The following is a 12,846-nucleotide window of genomic DNA, read 5'->3' as shown; positions in this document are numbered from 1 at the left end:
GTGTGATACGTAGGGGAAGAACAAAAAGGGAAAAGAAAAAAATGTGAGAGAATGAAAAGATGAAAATAAAGTGTTTGTAGATGGGGAGGGGAGGAGGGGGTGAAGGGAGGGCAGAGGTAAGGGGAAAAAAATGAGAATCAAGACTTGCCATGTAAAGGTACATGATCCCAACAATGAATGTAACTGTACTGTATCCCTAAATGTACCAATAAACTCAAAAAAAAATAAAATAAAATAAATTAATGAATCAGAGTATTTTCTATTGTTCAATTAACTATTAGAAGAACTGTGTAAATTTTTCTACTGTTGTGTTGATTTCTTTCATAATTTTAAATAATTAGAAATATGTTACTTAAAGCCTCTTACTAGTTCTAAGAAAGAATTAGTAGAATATTAGAATATCTGTTTCCATCTACTTTCTATTAAAATGTGTTTAGCTTGGAAAGAAAATAGTACAGATAACAATGGAAAATGTCTCATGTACATTTTCTTGCCCTCTTTGAATAAAAGAAATTCATTTTCATTTTATTATTTATGATAGACAGCTGATTATGTTAACTTAAGTAAGAAACACTCAACTAAATTAGATCAGTTCTGGGTGTGGCTGAAGGGATTTACTGGAGACAGATAAATGTGCTCATAACGTATGCCTAAAATGTACCAAAAGTAAATGAAAAAAAAAAGAAGATCCATCCTGGGTGTGAGTGGCACCAACCAAAAGGCTTGTCACCTGAATGGGATAAAAGGCCAACGAGGAAGGAAGGCTCACGTCTGTTTCTCCAGAGGAGCTCCTATCTTCACCTTTGACCCCACCTCATGGCTTGCAGCACAGACCCTTCAGCCTTCCCTGGCAGATCTTTCAGCCTCTTGATATGGACTCAAATGGGACATGACAGTGAGATCCAGGTCTTTGACTGGATCTTTCAGATCTCCAGTGTGCAGACAGACCTTTCACACTCTTCCACATTTGATTCTGTGGGTGGCCACTGTAAGTCGATCTTATAAAGTCTTAGATCTTCGAAAATCTTCCATTAAATCTGTTTCTCTAATAAGCACTGGCTGATACACTAGGATATGGTAACATTGTAAAGCCAGTTATCCATACAGAACCGAATAGTGAGTATTGCTGTGGATTATCAGAAATAGTTGTGTTGAAGGATTCCAAAGAAATGAGGCTATGGTCTAATACTTAAATCATTCTCTGGAACTTCTTTCCTGTCGACTGCTTTTTTATGTTGTATCAATATGATAAACTAAAACATCTGTCATCTAGCTTCACATTGCTAACAGCCAGTCATATCCAAGGCTCTGCCTGGTACATTCACCACAGACAACTTACTAAATGGGGAATGCTGAAGTTCACTCACTGTACTCTAATGATTTTTAAATGAACAATTTGTTTTCCTCTTGATTACTTAGAGAAATGTAGGATACACCTTTAACATTTTTTCATTAAGTTAAATAGAATAAGAGGTAAACTTTTCCTAGCATTGTGAAAGTCCAATCTAGTACTCCTGTGACCAAGAATATTTTTTTCTTCTTTTAACAGCATGACAGGTGATGTTTCTCATAACAAATGAGTGGTGATACTTTAGATCCTGGTGTATTGTGCTCAAATTTCACCTTTCCCCATATTAATGCTAAAAACTCATAAATATCTCCCAGTGGTTCTTGGATGCTGAAAAGCAAAGTGTTAGAAAATATGGTGGAATCGAGTTTTCAAGCCTTGCATGATCACAGCGTGTTTGAACATTACTGATTTCAGGAAATTTTGCAGTTACAGTTACTTTTGCCTCACAGGACTCCAATTAAGATCAGTTAAGAAGGAACTAGAATGAAAATACCATATGCGATAGATCCTCCTACCAATTGAGAGTTATACAATAGTGGATAATCACAAGATATGTAAAATAGTCTTTTTCCAGCCACAAGATTATCAAGGGACATATTTTCTGTCACAGGCTATACAATTTACCTGATTGTAAAACCATTTAGAAGTGGTGAAAAGGGACTTTCTCTCTTGGCTGTGGCATGAAATCATTTTTAACATATTGATCTCCTCTTCAAAATGTTTCCTTTTTGCATATTGAGGATATACTCAAGTGAAAAAAACAAGTCACACGTGTAAATACTGAATAGTTTCTCTGGTGTGAAAAACTATAATGGTACATAAGATCCTAATGGTATAATTGACAATGTGAAATAGGAAGAAAAGGGATAAAAGTGTAGGGGAAGTGGGAAGGGTAGGGGAAAGGAAATAAGGGAAAAGAAAAAATATGAGAGAAAGAAAAAATGGAAATAAAGTTTTAGTAAATAGGGAAGGGAGGAGTGGGGGAGGGAGAGCAGGGATATGGAGAAAAAATGAGAACCAAGACCTGTCACGTAATGATGAATGTAACTGTTCTGTATACCTAAAATGTACCAATAAACTCAATGAGGAAAAAAAAGTGAGTTAAGCTCTTTGGAAATTGTTTCCCTGGAGATGTAGAATATGAAGTATAAGGAGGAAAACAATTAGTATTCCTTGCTTCAGTTTTCAAAGGCTAAATCCCTAGGGGAAGCAAGACCTCTTGGTATAGCCAAAGGCAGAGACGCCACACGGAGAGAAAGGCTGCTGTTGGATAAAGCACAGTGAATCTGTAAGTGGGAGTCAGAGGGCTGAACTTTTTTCTCCCACATTTCATGGTGTAAAGTCCCTGAGAGATGACAGGGTGGTCAAGAGGTTTGGGACAGACTGAATGAGAAACACTAATTCCCATTTCTGGTTTAGAGCAATGGCGAGGTGGGAAGAGTCCAGAAATTGGAGCAGCGGGCATACAGTACCCATTCCCTGGCAGCGTCCCAGGGAGGTGGCAAAGGGGAAGAGCTGTATGCTGATTCCAGGTCCACAGAACCCAGGGGATGTTTAGACTCATCTGCTCAGACCATGACAGAAGCTGCAGAATAATTATTTACTTAGGCATGAGGAGGAAGAAGCACAAAGTGTTGCCATGCCAGAAGGGAGAGGACAAGGGACATCTCGTTGCAGCCTTGATGAACTGACAATTGAGGACCTGATGATTGTGCAGACAGGTGACCCTGAAGATCTTATACTCCCACCCCCACCGGGGCCCAGCACCACTCAAACCTCTCATTTAGATGCAGCTCTGGAGAAATTTCTAGGTCTCTGATTGACTGTGGTTCAGTTCGGGCCACGCGGTGGGTTGGGAGCTCAGAATAGAAATTGTTGAAAAGAAGGTATGACACATTGGGCCAGTTGGTCCATGTCCTTCCCAAGGCCCAGGCCTGCATTCCAGGATGGGGATGGGGGAACCACAAAATAACCACCCCCTTACATCTTCCCCTCAGGCAAAGGATGCCTGAGCCCTCGTGTTTACATGAATCATTCCTGCATCATGGGCCCATATGCCCAACTGATCAGGGAACATTTTCAATGGGATGTCACAAAGGGACCTTGTACTGCTTTATCAAAACTCGGCTCATTTCAGTGTGCTGTTTCAGTAAATGCAACCCTTATAGCCATGATCAAGTCAGCAGGCTGGTTTCTGGTCCTCTGTAGTACCCTCTCTGTTACCACATCTTCAGCACATCACTTTTCTCCATCTTTACCGTGACTGCTCAAGCCTTCCTGGTTAGGTGGAGAGATGACTACAGAAATAAATCTTTCAGTATAACTTGAAAAAACTCTTACAATGACAGCTAAGATGTCCTTGGGTGAAGGAAGAAGAACCCAAAGTAATTTTGTCTCATCAGGGCACGAATATTTATTCTTCTTGGTTTCCCTATATGAAAACATGAGTGTTGGGAGCTAGGCTCCTATTAAAGATTCCAGGTGTCCTTACCATCTTCTGTTTGATTGTTTTCCTGGCCTCAGTATTTGTTTTCTAGGGCTGTTGTAGCAGACCATCATAACCTGGGCAGCTTCAACAACACACATTTATAGTCTTATGGTTCTAAATGTTATAAGCCCACGATCACTGTGTTGGCAGGATTGTTTTTGTTTGTTTGTTTTGTTTTTGTTTTTGTTTTTCCTGAGAAGCAGAACAGAGTATCTGTTTCACGACTCTCTCCTAGCTTTTTTGCTGAGGTGGTTTGCAGGCAATCTGTGCTGTTCTTTGGCTTATAGATCACCCTGATCTCTGCCTTTTAAGTTCACATGATGCTCTTCTTGTGTGTCTGTCTCTCCATATTCAAATTTATCCTTTACTATGAAGACATCAGTCATACTGGTTTGGGTCCCATCTGAATGACCTCATCCTAACTGATTACACCTGCAATGACCTTTCTGATCTAAAGTACTGAAGATTAAAGGTTTAACAAATTTGGAAGGGACACAACATGTAAAAGCTCCTTCCATTTTCTAGGAAACTGAGTTTATTTTTTCCTTATTGTAATTTCTGTTTCTAGAGAACCTAAGCTCTCTGGGCACAGGAATGTTAATGTTTGCAGGTGTATCAAAATACAATGGCGAGGGCTCATCTGTCTCCTGCCATTGTGCTGTTTCTCCATTGCAGAATTGCTGCAAATAAATAAGCCTTGCACCAGGTGATTTTAAAAAATACAGAAAGTGGGGGGGGAGTGGGTACTAGGAAAGCAATAGGTGTGTTTGGAGCAAGGGAGGGTATTTTTAAGAGTATTAGTGGAAATGTGTCTTTTACTGTTATGAATTTTAAATTAACCGTTCACCATATATTTTTAAATCACACCTCATATATTTTACAAAACCATCAACCTCTAAAGCTCCTGGGAAAATTTTGAATTTCTGTTCAGAATGTCCATAGAAGAGTTTCTGTGTTGCTTATACTCTTCTCTAATTGAAACTATTTTTATCAAAGAAGCCATATTTCTAATAAAATAAAAAATTTATTGATTTTTCAGATTAATTATTAGTATAATCATCCCAATACATAAATGAGCTATGGTTCAAAAGCTAGTTTCTCTATCTCAATGGATGTTTTTCCATAAGTACATTCTTAGAAATGAGTATTCCCATATTATGCAGCAATAAGGTTCCATTTTTTTTTTTTACTTGCCTATATTCGAGATTCTAGAAACTGAGGAGCATCTGGTACAGAATCAAGGTTTAGATACAATACATTTGAAGGAAATAACAGGGCTTGACTTTGATTAGCATATGGGGGTGACCTTTATGGAAGAGTAAAATAATGACTTCTGTTATTTTGATTAGGATAATCAAATGTGTGACATTGAGAAGGAGATCTAGGGGAAGAGGATGGGAAGTGGGTTTTGATGTGTCCATAGAAAATCTGGGCAGAAACAATGCATAAGATCCTAATAAGATTAGTGACATTTAGAAATGGGAAGAAAGGATAAAGGTGTATAGAAACAATGCATAAGATCCTAATAAGATTAGTGACATTTAGAAATGGGAAGAAAGGAGCTAAAGGTGTAGGGAAGGTGGGATGGGTAGGGAAAGGGTACAAAGGGAAAAGAAAAAATGTGAGAGAATGAAAAGATGAAAATAAAGTGTTTGTAGATGGGGAGGGGAGGAGGGGGTGAAGGGAGGGCAGAGGTAAGGGGAAAAATTGAGAATCAAGACTTGTCAGATAGAGGCACAAGATCCCAACAATGAATGTAACTGTACTGTATCCCTAAAATGTACCAATAAACTCAATTAAAGAGGAAAAAAAAAATCTTGGCAGAGAAGTCCAGCTGGGGTTTGATATAGAAATCTGAAGTCTGGGAAAGAAGCCACCAGCATAGAAGTGATCACTGAAACCATGAAACTAGATGAGATAACCTGAAAGTATAAAGTGTGAAAATGTAAGCGACCAAAAGTCCTAAGAAACTTCAATATGATATTCGGTCGTACAAAACCACAGAGAAAGAGAGGTGGAAACAAAGATGGCAAGCCTTAATAAATCCTTAGTGGGCACTAGAGTTGGACAGTCTGCCCACCAGCTGCATCTGAATCACCTGGAAAGCGTGTTAATGATAGATAAATGCTCCCAGTACCCTCTTTCACAGTGTTTGGATTCAGGAGGACTTTTAGAAAAGGTTAGGTTTTTTTTTTTAATTTATTAAGTTTATTGGTACATTTTAGGTATACAAAATGTACAATAGATAATGTGAAACAGAAGGATCCAAAGGGTAAGGGAAAGTTGGAGGGGTGGAGGAAAGGAAAGAAGGGAAAGCAATAAACATGAAAAAGAGAAAAACAGAAACAAAGTCTTTGTAAATAGGGAGGGGTGAGGGGGGGTTGAAGGGAGGGCAGGAGAATGAGGAAAAAATAAGAACCAAGATATATCATGTAAAGGCACAAATTCCCAATGACAGAAAAACTTAGTATTTTTAAAAATAGTGTCAGCCTTGAAAACTTCGTGATGCCTTTATTCCTCACAATCTTGAGTTGCACACTTGACATTTTCTTGCAGAAGAAAATAAGTCTCAGCATAGTCCTTGAATTTGGACATGTGGAGCTGAAGGTAGAAAGAACTTCCATTTTCCTAGCAGTCACTTTGGCGACTAAGGGGAACATGTAATTGTCAAGCTAAGCAACACCTGTAAATAAAAGAGGTAGTTATCATAAAAATAAGCACCCATAGACTATATTTATTTTATTGAAAAAATAATGGTTTGAGGATGAAACTAAGCTATAATAAAATTAATTATTGCTCTGCAAGGTACCATAAAGGAGGGTTTCCAATGAAAAGAATTTGTTGTCACTATTCAACTATGTGCATGACTGCTGTTACTGCCCCTTGACCTGCATCATGTGACACCTGAATGGTTCCAAACATCTCCCACCCAAAGCTCCACAGAATGCTGGTTTTCCTCAGGCTGTTACTAGGTCACCCCCTCTTTGTCACATAATTTTTAATACTCAATTACTATATCTCCTTTTTGGAATTTTACTATGAATATTTGCATTTTAAATGCCCCAAAAGTCCAACAAGGAGAAAAATAAGATTAAACTTTGTTTATTCTATGGTTTTTCAACATTTTTTCCACCATACTTTACTTTTAAATGAAATACAGTCTTAGAAATGCTGCCCTAGAGAATTTCATGGCAAATTTGGAATCTAGAAAAAAGAAAATTGATAATTATCTGTCATAAGTGGTCTTCTGATCATCTGGAATAATAGAATTTGAATGTTAGTCTTAATAACACATTAGCAATTTAGATTGCAACTCAAAATATTTTAGAAATTTGATAAAGCTTAGTAACTTCGAATGTTTTCAGAAATATCCATCCCCTAAATTATCAGGCTAATTCAAAATATTGTTACTTAATCATTAAAGTAATTCTTAGGGTTTTTTATCAATAAATGCTGGTAGCATATAGTTTCTTAAAAATATAAAGGCTGATGTCACTCAGTGCCCAATGTAGGTTTCTCTATGCATCTCTCCCATCTCCCACGGCTTCTCTCACTACAACAGAGCCTATAGCATTCTCAAACACATAAGGAACTTTCAAAATCTCCTCTCCCTTATTACCACGGGTGATGGGGTCCCAGATAAATTCCCATGATCTTGTGTACAAAGAACAAAGAATTGGACAGAAAGGAAATAGCAGCAGCAAGACACCCAGAACCTGGAAAAAGAAAATGGCACAAGTGCGCAATGCATTGGGTTTATAGATTTAAAATATTGTGCTGGGTCTAAGGAGCCAACCTCTCATTAGGTCTTGCAGAACATGGCTGACAACATGACTGACAGGGTGCTGAGTCAAGTCCGCTGAGTCTATCGTGCATGCCCTTTCCCGTAATTCACTCTGTTATCATCGGATGCATGAGAGGCAGCCCGTATGAATGAACCTTCAACGAGCTCCGGGTGAAGTAAAGTTACTGTAGATCAGGTCTGAGAATCTGGCTCACCTGTATCTTGGTTTGGGATTTTGGAATTTTAGAAGGCAGGCTTGGGGCTCTGTTTTTCTTATCCCTCCCGCTGAGTAGTGAGTCTTAGGACAAAGGTCAGAGGGTTGACCCTGGGGTTGCAGGTGAGTGGCGGGGTGTACTCTAGCAGCAAGTGGAGGGGAGCGGCCCCTGTAGCCCCAGCTATATGGTCTGTGTTAGCCCTGCTAGCACGCTACATCATCTGGCCTGCAATGTCCTCATCGCACACCTCTCAAAGCTCCACCCAGTGCACATTTCCCCGTGGTCTCCTTCATACCACTATAGGCCAGTCCATTATATTAACTCTTTAAATCCAGCTCTCCAACCGCGCTGAGTTCCAAGGGGACAAAATCTTGCACAATACATACCAGTAGAGATTTAGTGAATTTTGCGCTGAAACTAAATGCAAAGCATTTGATAATTCATTCCTTTTCCTAATCAAATTGGTATCCTTCACTGGTCTGAATTAATACTTGGTAGAAGGCATAAGATAAAAGTCTAACCTCCGCTAGAATATCATTCAGCTAAAGTTTGAGGTCATTTGTAGATCCAAGAAGGTCTAAGAATTAGCAGAAGGCTGACAAGGTATTGAGGAGGCTCAACTAGTAACCTCTTTAAACACAAAGGGCTGATGAGGGATGAGGAAGGAAGCTTGGCCTAGCTATAAAACTTTTTTTTCCTTGATGCAGAACATAAATTTGACAGTAGTATTTTAAAACCCAGTAACAAAACAGTATCCACGCCAGGCACTGTTCTCTGGGTTTTCAGTGCACTTATTCCCATAGTACTTATAACTGTGCTACTCTTCTGATCCTTTCCACTTAAAGGAAATGGCACAGAGAGGGTAAATTTTCCAAAGCTACATATCTTGTGAGCAGTAGAACCAGCACTCACCTTCTAATTTCAACTTGATTGCAACAGTGAGCCAGCAAATGCCACAGTGTGAGGTTTTGAAACTAGGCTACCTGTGTTGATGGCCCAAGTCAGTTTTATCATCTTGGCAAAGACATTCTCTTCTTCCTGTCTGTGTTCTCATTACGAAACAAACCTTGGGGCATTTTCGTTAAAGTGAGCTCTTTACTGAGACAACCTGGCTGCCTCAGGTTCTGACTGTCAGGAGGATGTCTCTTGCCCCATGATCTTTTCATGTTATTCCTGAAAAGAGAGGACTTTCCCAAGGGGGGGGTGCTTAATAGAACACATGCTATTGGTTCCTAGGTGTTGCTTTTGATTTGAGAAATCTGTGTGCTCTGTACAAGGCTATCCATTTCTGTAATACAGTTCCTTTAAAAAAAATCTTAACTCCTAGTTTACCATATTTTAAGACACATAACTAATGACAGAAAATTTTAATTCATGTATAATCTAAGTCTCTATTTAAACCTGCACCCTAAATTCTAGGCTTCTTTGCAATATGCTTCCAACTTTGGGGAATCAGCCTCAGGACTGAATAGGCAGGGGGGGGGTTGTAGTGGGGCAAGAGGGTTTGACCTGGAAGTTGTGTGCACCATGGGACTTTCTCTGGTTCACACACTGCTTAGTGAGAAGCATGGTCTTTTGATTGACAGTAGATTTGCATCAGAAGATTTTGAAAAAAGATCAATCCTTCTTGTTTTTTTCTAGCTTTCTCCAAATATCTCCATATCACCTACGAAACTCTCCTCATTTTCTTCCACACTGCACATATTTCGTATATGCTGCAGTGAATTTGGGAGTTACAGTACAGGAAAGCTCTTGTTCTCTCATACTTTGTAGCCTACAATTTCTTAGTTAAGATTTCTAAGGAAGACAGTTTTTCTTCACAAGATTACACATTTATCTGGATGCCATTTTGCTTTCCAACACACACACACACACACACACACACACACACACACACACACACACACACACACACACACACACACACACACACACACACACACACACACACACACACACACACACACACACACACACACACACACACACACACACACACACACACACACACACACACACACACACACACACACACACACACACACACACACACACACACACACACACACACACACACACACACACACACACACACACACACACACACACACACACACACACACACACACACACACACACACACACACACACACACACACACACACATTGTCCAGTTGTCATAAAGCTTCATTACCCCAACAACATCAAGCACAAGGGCTGCATCCCAACAGAGGACAGGAGACAGTTTAGTTACTTGTTGCATGGTCCACAGTGTCACAGCCTGGCACAGAAAAGTGGCAGAATGATCAGTTCTTCTCATGTAAATTCCACAAGCTCTACAAGTTAGGATCTATCTGTTAGTGATGTAAATGATACAAGAAAGCTATTTACTTGGTGCCATTTGAGAGTGAGGTGCTGAGGTGTCCCCTCAAGTCTCAGTGCTTCAGTGTGTAAGTCCCACTAACAAGAACACTAATCTGTGTGCCCATGAACAGAATTATTAGGGAGTTCGCATTGATATGTCATTATATCTGCTCTCTAGATGCCACTGAAGCTTTGTCACTGTCTTAATAATGTCCTTTCTAGAAAAAGGAGGCAGTCCAGATCACATGTCACATTGAGTTTTCCTATTTCTTTAGACCCCGTCAATCTAGAACTCTTCTCCAGTCTTACCTTGACCTTCATGACTAAAACATAGTAAGAAATATCCATGACATAAGCTTCTAAAGCCCTTGGAATTTCTGGAGTGATACGGGGGGGGTGCATTTTGTTGTGGGCTTGTTCATCGTAAGCATCTTTTAGCCATACCTGAGTTTATGCTAATGATAGGACTCTTAGGATATAGGTTACAATCATGTCAGTAGAGGGTGGGACAGTTCAGCCCCATTCCCCAACCTTCAGGGAGAGAAGAGGGGCTGGAGATTGAACTCAATGGCCAATGGTTAATGATGTAATCAGCCATGCCTCTCTCATGGAAGAAGGTCCACAAAACCCTCAGCAATGAGGTTTGGAGGCTTTCATATTGGTGAAGAATACTTCCACGTGTCAGGAGGATGGCATACCTCAAACTCCATGGGAACAAAAGCTCCTGTGCTCAGGATTCTTCTGGACCTCACCCTATGTATCCGCCTATGTATTTGTATCCTTTGAAATGTTCTTTGTAATAAGTCAGTAATAGTAAATAAACTACTTCCTGGTTCTTTGAGATGTTCCAGCAAATTATCAAGTGGAAGAAAAGAATTGTAGTCAAGTCAAGAAGAATTTGTGGGCAACCTAGGATCCCTCTACTTATGTTTGGCATCTGAGACAGAGAAGGGGCATTCTTGTGGGACTAAGCCTTTATCCTGTGGGGCCTGTGCTCACTGGAGGCAACATCAGAACTGAGTTAAATTGTAGGATACCCACTTGATGTCCACTGATTATGGGAAAATTATAATGTATGGGAAATCCCCATACATTTGGTGAGAGAAGGCTGTAAGGATAAGAAAAACAGGTTTTCTCTTTTAATCCTACAGAAGTTGTGGTTGAGATGTTACCCCTTAATAGTATGTAAGAGGAGTTTGCTTGTATCCCATGAGTCAGCCAGACTCCCAAAGGGTTACGGGTAATAGGTCAGGTTATTTCAAGTTCAGCTCGCCAGATGTTCCTTCAGAATTCAAGTCGTATAATGGTTCTTTTGCAGCAGTAACACAGACATGATTCTGTGCTCTTGTAAAATTTATTAGATGGCACATGGTTTTGTTTCAAGACTGGCTATGTTAGCTTCAATCAGTTGACTAAGGTGGTGGGCAAAGCTTCTGTCTTGTCAAGTTATTCTATTTCCATTTATAATTGATAAGTATATAGAGTAGAAAGAAGAAGGTAGTTGAAATCATATCAATGTCTCAAAGACTTTCAATTCATTTATTAATATCCATATATCCATTTGCTTTTGGGGGCTATCTTTAGGTAAATAAGTCATCAACATTCTGCACCGGGACTGTTTGCTTCTTAACCAATAATGCCTCTGATTCTGTATAAGCCAAAGTCATAGAAATCTCTCTGCTGGAGCTTCTTTGGACTGTAATTCAAGCTGGAAGTCATTAGAAGTCATGTCACTGTGGGCAGTTCTCAGTAAATGAAGGATGAGAGCATGTAGATAAACCCCAGCTCCTTTGGTTGGACAACTGGAGCCTATTCTACACAGCTTCCCAGAGTTCCTTAGGGAAACAGAGTTCCACTTACCAGCATCAACACCTTGCTGAATAATAACCCCCTTATTATCTGCTCCCCTCCTTTTCCTTGCTAAATGCCTTACCTTCCTCCCTCTGCTCCCTGGGGTCATTTCTTGGTACATTACTTGCACCCAAGTCTTTTTCTCAAGGTCTGCCTCAGAGAGCAGACATATGTCATTCCACTCATAAAACCTTACTGAAAATCTTTTCTGTGGTAGCATTGAACTCATGATCTAACAATTTGGTTATTATTCAACCCTTCCTTCAAGTCTTTGCTTTTCTCTACTTGAATGAAGGAATGGCTCTCTATGATACCACCAATCTCCTGCCAAAAGTGTAGAACCAAAACCAGTGGACAGGATGAGGAAATTATACAATAATAGTCCTCAACTTCTTACAGTAGTAAGAAATCAGGCCACTCTTGTGTTGTAAAATGCTGTGAAACAAAGTGTGCACACGCCACTTGGGTCAAGGAGCTCAAGAAAGTCTGAGTATGTACAACTGCTTTCTTATTCCTTTTTGGTTCTATGGAGTGCTATAGTCAGTTCCTGAGTTTGACCAAAGCATCTGTTTCCCATCCTCCACAGGGCAGTCCTACCGGGAATTACCATTTTTACTCCATACAAGCAAATGCATGCAGTGCATGACATTTTTTGAAGAGAAGGCTGAAAATAATAATAATGTACTTAGACTTGCTATTCTTAAACCCCTCCTTAAAACCACTCAATACAAACAACTTCTAGACCTCTAGACCTACCCTGTCTGGGAAAAACAGATTTAGAAAGAAGGGAGAC

The 12,846-nt window shown here is 39.7% G+C and overlaps 1 pseudogene; it reads right to left on the bottom strand.

Annotated features, from left to right (window-relative positions):
- The window catches only part of LOC104850037, a 24,395-nt pseudogene extending 14,854 nt beyond the window's left edge, over positions 1–9,541 (bottom strand).
- Positions 9,542–12,846: the final 3,305 nt, after the last annotated feature.

Source organism: Fukomys damarensis, unplaced genomic scaffold, assembly GCF_012274545.1.
Source record: "Fukomys damarensis isolate Sample0158 unplaced genomic scaffold, DMR_v1.0_HiC HiC_scaffold_37, whole genome shotgun sequence".
NCBI lineage: Eukaryota > Metazoa > Chordata > Mammalia > Rodentia > Bathyergidae > Fukomys > Fukomys damarensis.
This window is presented reverse-complemented; position numbering and strand designations above follow the sequence as displayed.